This window comes from Chiloscyllium plagiosum, unplaced genomic scaffold (assembly GCF_037043375.1).
Source record: "Chiloscyllium plagiosum isolate Xiang-an unplaced genomic scaffold, Cpla_swu_hap1 HiC_scaffold_35, whole genome shotgun sequence".
Lineage (NCBI taxonomy): Eukaryota > Metazoa > Chordata > Chondrichthyes > Orectolobiformes > Hemiscylliidae > Chiloscyllium > Chiloscyllium plagiosum.
The window spans coordinates 44037044-44046670 of NW_028270173.1; the positions used below are offsets into that span (position 1 = coordinate 44037044).

Below are 9627 nucleotides of genomic sequence, written 5' to 3' on the forward strand. Positions count from 1 at the left end.
CATAAACTCCTGACATCCGCGTGGGTTCGCACTGGCGAAATGCTGTTCACCTCTTTTCTATGCAGCAAAGGGTATTTGCAATCTTTCCATACCAGCCGGTGTGTTTGATAAGTGAACCCTACGAAAAAGCCTGTGCAATGTTTGCTCTGTGGCGCCGTGATGGTGTCGTGGTTCGTACTCTGTGTTGCGTCTGCAGCAACCGTGGTTCGAATAAGAGTCCTGACACATTTTCATTTTGACATAGATTATACACTGCCACACCTGACAAAAGAACACACGAAGGGAAGAATAAAGATACGTGATGGTAAAACCTGTTCGAAGCTTCTAAACGTAGCGCCCTCACTCGTCTGTGTTCCGTACCCCCTCTCAAACCTAACGCTTTTCCCATGTTTTCTTTTCCTTCTTGTAAATCACTAACACGAGTTTATTTTTATTCTTTCATTACATCTTTACTTTCGTGCTACATCACCGAAGGGAACAGTTTCCATTTATATACATATTTATGATACCATGTGTGTTCTGCAATGATTGCTGTTCCTGGGAGGATGTGGCTCAATCCCACCGGCTGTGCAGTGAAACCAATCGATGTCTTTAGTTGTGTGTGATATCCAGACACGCTCTTACACCAATTAGCAGAGTAAGGTTAAGGATAAAAAAAAGTAATAAAGCAAGTTTCTCTATTAAGTGTTATTATAACAGGATTGGGACCATAAATATTTGGGACATGGCATCAAAATATCGAATTAGTAGTTAGTCGAGTCAGCTTAAGATAGGATACTATTTTAAGAGATGGAATAGTTAAATATCTATCATGACAGGTTAGTCTGGAATGTGCGATCTCTGTAGCAGAGCTGATAATAAATATCTAATCATGACATTAGGAAAATATTAAGTAGGGTCTGGAAAGAAAGACCATCGTTGCAAGAGTTATCACAAAGCATCTAACCGTGACATTGGAATAACATTAAGTAGAATGTACAACTAAAGAGGTAATGGGAACTAACATCACTAGTTTGTTATGTAGCTAGAGTGAGGTACTTTGATTAATATCGTTGGACATGCTGACGAGCTAACAGCAACATGATAAAAAAAATATAAAAATCCACGAACCCTGAGGTTCAGGAGCATTCGAGAATCTGATTTATCAGTGTCACGGTTTATTGTTTGAAAATAGAAGACCTACTTCTTGAAGAACCTTCTGCGTCTCCTGGTGATTCTCTATATTTTCTCCCCAACACGTTCAGCCAAGGAATGCGTGAAAGGTGGAGAGGGCGTCGTCATCCCCATGACTATTTTAAGTAACATTCACCTCTGCTTTTGTTAATGAGTTTTCCCAAGAATCTAATGACGAGTCATCGCCACTCGAAACTTCAGCTTGCTCTCTCTCTCCATGGAAACAGTCTGATCCGATCTGATCTCCAGCATTTGTTATTTTCAGTACTGTACCAAGTATAGTCTAAGCTGGGGAACTCATTGACCATGGAAAAGTTGTTCCAAAATTGATTTGGTGGTTGTCTTTTTTTTTCAGCTGATGCACTCAACTGGCCACACTCTTGTATCATAAACTTTCTATGATTCTGATCTGTATAACGTTCCTGATGTCAGAACAGCTATTGCTGTGTGTCTCTGGGATAATGCAATGGTTTGTGACCTGTGTAGTGGACGTAGCAAACGACATTCTAAGAGAATGTTATACACACAAAATGTTTAATCTGCTTGTTTTACCAAATTACTTAGGGGTAATTAGAGGGTGAGGAATGGGTGGATTCCTCTTTGGAGGGTCGGTGAACTTGTTGGGCTGAAAGGTCTGTTTTCATACTGAAGGTGATCTCATCTTAAAATGCCCGAGTGCATCAATGTGGATTTCACCAGTTTACTCATTTCCCCACACCCAACATTATCCCGATCCAACCTTCCAACTCCTCGCTGCCCTCATGACCTGTCCTACCTGCCCATCTTCCCTCCCACCTACCTGCTCCAGCATCTTCTCTGACCTACTAACATTACCCATACCTCCATCTACCATCACATTCTCAGTCACCTTCCCCCCAGCCCCAGGGCTGTCCATCAGGGCTCTGGACGTGGCGTCCAGTTTACTGCCGCCGCCCCCCCCACCACTCCCCTCCGGATCGTCCATCTGCATCAATGATACAGTTGAAGTCTCCGGCCAGAATGACAGGCCTGGACGTAGCCAGCAACAGTGGAAGCTGCTGCAGGACGGCAACTTCACTCTTAATCATTGGGGCGTATACATTAATCAGTCAAAGGGGAGCATTCCTGTACATGACGTCGGCGACGAGGAGGCGCCCGCCCACTACCTGTTTGTATCCCGAACGCTCTCGGTCAGATCCACCGACGTCAAGCCGGTGTTCTTCTCTGACCACTGCCTCCTGCTGGCCGACTGTCACCTACAGGACGAGCAGCGGGATGGTAAGGGGACGTGGAAGCTGAACATTAAGCTGTTGACCCCGGGAAACATTGAGGAGCTCAAGAGGGACTACGCAGGTTGGAGAACCGTGAAGCCCCTCTTTGAGTCCCCAGAGGACTGGTGGGAAACAGTAAAAAAGAACATCAAGAGGTTCTTCATCCTCAAAGGTGTTCAGGAGGCGACAGAGAGGCGGGGGAATCTGTCCCAGCTCCAGGAAAGTATGCAGAATATGCTCCTGCTGCAGAAGATGGGGGTGGATGTCACGGAGGACCTCAAGGAGGTGAAGGGCCAGCAAGCCTCGCTCTTTGCTTCAGAGGCCTCCAAGATAATCTTCCGGTCCAGGGTCCACTCGGTGGAGCAGGACGAGACGTGCTCACGTTTCTTCTTCCAGAAGGTGCACAAAGAGAACTCTGTGCTCAGCAGCCTGAAGGAAGAAGATGGCTTGATAACGTCATCTCAGGCTGACATCATGAGGATCAGTAAATCCTTCTATGCCAGTCTGTATGACGCGAAGCCAACTGACAGCACGGACTCCCAGTCATTCCTGTCCTCTATCACGGAGGTCTTAGACGACAGAACCCGAGAGAGGCTGGACCAACCGCTATCTCTGGACGAGCTGTCCAAGGCCCTCGAGTCCATCGAAAATAATAAAACTCCCGGAAGTGACGGCTTACCGGTTGAGCTCTATTCCGTTCTGTGGGACTTGATTGGCCAGGACCTGCTGGAAGTTTATGTCAGTATGCTTCGGGCAGGTACCATGAGTGAATCCATGAGGAAAGGCATCATCACCCTCATCTACAAGCGGAAGGGAGAGAGGGAGGAACTCAAAACTTGGAGACCAATCTCACTGTTGAATGCGGATTACAAAATTCTGTCAAAGGTAATCACCAACCGGGTCAGACCTGCTCTGGAGTCGGTGATTCACCCTGACCAAACCTGTGCTGTGCCGGGCAGGAAGATCGCTGAGAGTCTCGCACTCCTCAGGGATACGATCGCCTACGTGCAGGACAGAGGGTTGGACGCCTGCCTGATCAGCCTGGACCAGGAGAAAGCCTTTGACAGGATATCACACAGGAACATGAGAGATGTTCTCTCCAAAATGGGCTTTGGGGAGGGAATCGGCAATTGGATCAGACTGCTCTCCACCAACATTGTCAGTGCAGTGTCAATCAATGGGTGGGAATCAGATAGCTTCCCAGTCAGATCTGGAGTCAGGCAGGGCTGACCTCTCTCTCCTGTCTTGTTTGTTTGCTGCATAGAGCCATTTGCTGAGTCCATCAGGAAGGATGCGAGCCTGAGAGGGGTGACTATTCCTGGCAGCGGGGGCCTGAAGGTTAAGGCTTCCCTGTACATGGATGATGTCGCCGTTTTCTGCTCGGATCCGCTGTCCGTGCGCAGACTCATGTGCATACGTGACCAGTTCAAACGGGCCTCGGGGGCCAAGGTAAACCAAAGCAAGAGCGAGGCCATGCTCTTCGGGAACTGGGCCGACTGATCCTCGATCCACTTCACAGTCAGGACCGAACACTTGAAGGTGCTGGGTATTTGGTTCGGGAGGGCTGGGGCGTCCGCCAAGTCTTGGGAGGAGCGTATCAGCAAGTGAGGAAGAAATTGGGCAGATGGGTCGCTCTCCATCGCGGGAACAAACCTGGTCATCAGGTGTGAGGCACTGTCATTGCTATTATACGTGGCACAGGTCTGGCCTATTCCCAGAACCTGTGCCGCTGCAGTCACCCAGGCCATCTTCCAGTTTATATAGAGGTCAAAGATGGATCGGGTCTGAAGGGACTTGCTGTACAAAGATCTGGGCAACGGGGGAAAAAATACACCCAATGCCACCCTCACCCTGATGGCCACCTTTGTGTGCAGCTGCATCAAGCTGTGCATGGATCCCCACTACGTATTGAGGTTCTACCTGTCCCCGGTGTTGTGAAGGATGTGCCTGGCCTCGCTGCTGCGGAACGCTCCGAGTAGTTGGACCGTTCCGTATCACCTGTCCTTCGTGGAGAAGTTTATGATGAAAAATACCTTTGACCACAAGACCATCAGGAAGTGGTCAGTACGTAGTGTCCTTGAGACCCTTCGGGAAAAGGAGAGGGCGGATCCTATTGAGTGGTTCCCTGATCAGACTGCCAAAGCCATTTGGCAGAATGCCTCATCGCCAGAACTTTCCAACAAGCACCAAGACATGGCTTAGCTGGTGGTGAGAAGGGCTCTGCCTGTCAGATCCTTTATGCACGCCCGGACTCTCAGCCACACCGCACGCTGCCCTCGAAGCGGCTGCGGGGGGGACGAGACTGTCACACACCTCCGTCTGGACTGCCTACGCAGAAGAAATCTGAAGAGGAATGCAGTGGTGTTTGTCGAGGTTCGTCCCGAGCAGCGCTGTGACGCGGGACTCCGTGCTCTACGGCCTGTTCCCCAGGACGCACACCGAGACGAACATCAACTGTGCCTGGAGGATCATCAACTCGGTGAAGGACGCTCTCTGGGCGATCCGAAACCTGTTGATCTTCAAGCTGAAGGAGTTGACCCCTACTGAGTGTTGCAGACTGCCACATTCCAAGGTCCAGGACTACGTGCTGAGGGACGCGCTGAAGCTTGGAGCAGCTGCCGCCAAGGCGCGGTGGGGAAAGACCACCGTGTGACATCTGCCTGCCGAAAGAAGAACAGGGGGCTGACGCAGTCATTTGGGCTCTGCTGACGCCTCAGCTAAAAATGTAATCGTACAGACCTGTAAATAGGAATGATTACTCTGTTTCGGTATGCAAGCAAATGGAATGTTTCCATATGTATGGCATGTCCAACTGTACAGACCATTAAAGTATTTTATGAATAAAGCATATTTTTGAAATAAATAAAAATTTCTTTCTCTCAATGGAAACTGTCTGACTCGCTTGTGGTCTCCAATCTTTTCAGTAGAGATTGTAATATCTGTAGTAAGTTGCTCCATGATTGCTACAATACAGATGCAAAACAGTATAGTACAAGAAGATTATTCGAACTGACCTCTCAGTTGATGAATGATTATTTTCTGGTTTTCTTTCGATGACAAAGTTTGTGGATAATTTCCTTGGGATTGAGTGCACAATAATTCGTGGTGATGTTTTTAGTAAGAGTGCTAAAATTAATATGCACGAGCGTCCCTAGGTTGGCTCAAACCACAAACCACTCAGTTAATCGCCAAAGCCGCCAATGGATAGCGTCAATAGAAACTCCGGCAGTTGAGTTTGCCGAGGGGATACTCGTGGATATTTTGGAGACTGGTGTACGTGGCTTGCACATTAACGAAGTATTTGCAAGGTTCTGAAACCAGCCTTGCACTTTATGTCCTGATGTGCACTATTTGGAATTGTCTCAGTAATACAGAGTAATGAATTTCGTGGAGACTTTCAGAGGAAATGTTCGGTATCTCAAAGGAGAAAGCAAAGTCAGCAATAACTAAAAACGAAGAACAGCTGGAAAAACTCAACAGGTCTGACAGCACCTGTGACGCGAGCAGTTCTTGTGTTTTCCGGCGGCAGGACGAGGGACCCGAACGAGGGCAAGATTCTCAAGATTCGAGGAAGGAAAATATGAAAGAAAACGGCAAAAAGCGGAAATACGGGGCATCTCTGGTGACCTCTGTGGGGAGAGAAGTAGGTGTGTATACCTGTAGTTGTTAAATGCACTATCACCTTCTCGCACCCGTCACGCCACAATCTCCCCGAAATCATTATCCACTGATACATTTTCGCAGTCTACAAATTTTTATCCGAATAAACATTTTTTAGCCGAAGCTGAAGACAAAAGTGCTGAAAATTGAGGTAGCGCTGGATCACCAAGCAGACCTGATGCGCAAAAGATCTTCTGGTGACTTTAGCAAACATTTGGTTTCATAGCCAGTAATATATTGAAGCCGGAATAGTTATGTGAAAAGTATTTACAAGGCCGGACGAACATGACTCATAAACAACTACGTATTGACAGCTCTTCTAAAAGGTTTCCCTGACCGGGAATCGAACCCGGGCCGCGGCGGTGAAAGCGCCGAATCCTAACCACTAGACCACCAGGGATATGCAGCACTGACTTCGACGCAATGCAATTTATAGTGAACGCAATGTATCTCCATACATTCGATTTGTCGTGTTTTGATATTTCTTTGGACGCGCTGCATATTCCACTATTTTTCACTTCTGGCTTTCTACAAATCTGTTTTGATTCGTCTGTGTTTGAAAGTTGTATGTGGCTTCGTTCGGAGTTCTTTTTTGAAAAAAACGTAATTGTCTTGACGATATTTCACTTATTTTCTTTGGGACAAGAAAATTGCCGTCATTATCTGAGCTGAATCTTGTACATTCAGTCATACAGAACTGTGCTTGTTTTTTTAAATGTCCTATGAAATCGCCAGTAAAGCTACGGGGTTGTTTCAAGCTACTGCATCTTAGAATATTAAATTCTGGACTATTGGCAATTTGCCAAATATAGGACATAATCCTAATTTAAACATAAATACTTTGTCCTCTACTCTTATTTCAGACTCTTTCTGCAAAAAAAAAACATTGATGGCACCTGGGAGTGTCATTGGCAAATCCAATGATTACTACCTATTCATATTCCCTTCAGAAGGCGATTTGTCAGCTGACTTTCTGAATTGTTGCAGTCCATGTATTGTAAGTGAACAGACGGTGACATGCGGAAGAAATTCCAGAATTTAGATCACCAATACTGAAGGAACGATGATATATTTCTAAGTCAGGGTGCTGCTAGTCTGGGAATAGAATTTGCAAGTGGTGGTATTCCCATTTAGCTGTTGCCCTTGTCATTCTGTAGGGTAGTGGCTGTGGGTATGGAAAAAATTAAGCATCTTCAGTGAATTTCTGAAATGCATTTTGTATATGGTGGTGGAACGAATGGATTGTTGTGGATGTGATGCCAATCATGTGGGCTGGTGTCAACCTTCCTGTGAGTTATTGAAACTGCACTCATCCAGGATAGTGGGGAGTGCTCCTTCACACTCGTCACTTTTAAATGGTGGTCAGGCTTTGGGGAGTTAGACAGTGAGTTACTTGCAGCAATTTACCAGCCTCCAGCCTGTTTTTTTTTTCGAGCCAATATATTTATATGGCTAGTCCGATTCAGCTTCCTGTCAATGGTAGCTTGTAAGATGCTGATAATGTGGGATTCAGCAATGGCAACATAATTGTATGTTGAAAAGCATGAGTTAGATTGTCTCTAATTGGACATTTTTATTGCCTCGCATTTGCATGAATGTGCCTTACCACTTCCCGCCAAAGTCTGTTTATTATCCAGTTTATGCAGTATGTGGACATAAACCACTTCAATATCCGAGAAGTTGTGAATGTTTCTGAACATTGTGCAATCTCCAGTGAACATCCTCACTTCTAACACTGTGATGGACGGAGTGTCATTGACGAAGGAGTGAAACAGGATTGGTCCTTGGCCACTCTCTTGAAAAATGCTTGCAGAGCTGTTCTGGAGCTGAGGCGACTGATCTCCAAAGTGTTCTTCTCTTCTATGTGGTCAGGTATAACTCTAAATAGTACAGAGTTGTCTGCTTATTCCCACTGACTGCTCTTTCGCTGGGGCTCCTTGATGCCACACTTCGTCGACTGTCGACTTGATGTCAAGGCTGTCACTATCAGCTCTACTTTGAAATTATGCTTTCTTGTCCATGTTTGAAGCAAGGCTGCATTCAGGTCGGGAGCTGAGTGGCCCTGGCAGAACAAAAACTGGGTGTAAGTGAATAGATTATTGCTGAGCAGATGCCGCTTGAATGCACAGCTCATGATAACTTGCATCAATTTACTGATGACTCAGAAGAGACTGATGGGGCGGTATGTTACCTTGTTGGATTTGTCCTATGTTTTGTGTACATGGCACACCTGCGCAATTTCACACATGTCAATAGATGCCAGTTTTGTAGCTGTACTTGAACTTTTTGGACAGAGCTGTGGCAAAGACTGTAGCACAACACTTCAGAACTAATGGCGAATAAGGGGCCAAAGACATGGCAGTATCCTGCACCTGCAATTCGCAAGAGTTGTGAAGGTTTGTAGCTCAGGTTGAGGTTTAGGGTGTAGGTTTGCGCGCTGACCTGTAGGTTGGATATCCAGACGTTTCATTACCTGGCTAGGTAACATCATCAGTGGCGACCTCCAAGTGAAGCGAAGCTATTGTCTCCTGCTTTCTATTTATATCTTTCTCCTGGATGTCTTCAGCGAGCAAACCTACACCCTATACCTGCAATTGTTTCTTGGTATCACATTGAGTGAATTGAATTGCATTAAAACTTGTCTCTGTTATGCTTCAGACCCTGAGATGCTAAGTCTTTCCCACTTAGATTGGGAATCCTACCATGCAAGCATGATTTAAGATATTATCAGTGTGAAGGTAAGACATCATCCCCACAAAGACTGCATGATTGTCAATTGCAACTGTAGCAGACAAGTTGGTAAGAATTAAGTCAACTATGTTTTTCCCTCTTTTTGGTACCTTCACCATTGCCTGACCCAGAGTTGCTGCTGTTACTGATGCCAGGGTCTACTTTAATTCCCTTTTTCTCTGTCTCGTGGTTAGTAGAATTGAGAGCAGATAACAGACACATATTGACCAGAGAAGATGAGATTTTATTTCTCTCCCACTATCATCACCCGTCATCGTTGAAGTGCTAATTACATATTCATGTTTCTTCCAAATTCCACTATCTGCCACAATTGGATGTGAAGCCTGGTTATGGAACATGTCCTCGGTCTCCAGAAAAATAGTTTAATGATACTACCATTAAGACATCACCTAATCGCTGTTTGACTGCACATTGATATTCTCTTTAATGTTTGTTTTTGAATTCCACAAATCCACTGAGTTAATATAAAGCTCTCTCAACAGTACTACACCTGTCCTTTGAGAAAACCAGCCCCAACTCAGTTCAGCGGAAACCCATTTTGTCTTGCACAGACGTCATTTTACACAGAACTTGTTCAGATGCCTCAGCTCTCTAAGATTAATTTATATTTGTTTTATAATTTTCCACATTATTTCTACAATTTTTGTAATACAATGTTAAATAGTCAGGAGGAAAGTCTTCACCTAAAACACAATACTCTATAAGCAAGTTTTTCAGTTGGGCTGAACAATGGCAAAAGGAATTGAAGTCTGAAAATAACGGTGTGATTGGGTGGACGAACAAGGTAAGGAAA

The 9627-nt window shown here is 45.6% G+C and overlaps 1 non-coding gene across 1 annotated transcript; it reads right to left on the reverse strand.

The window, feature by feature from the left end:
* Positions 1 to 6411: 6411 nt before the first annotated feature.
* Positions 6412 to 6483, reverse strand: trnae-uuc (transfer RNA glutamic acid (anticodon UUC)). Its single transcript has one exon. It is a non-coding gene; the product is annotated as a tRNA-Glu (tRNA).
* Positions 6484 to 9627: the final 3144 nt, after the last annotated feature.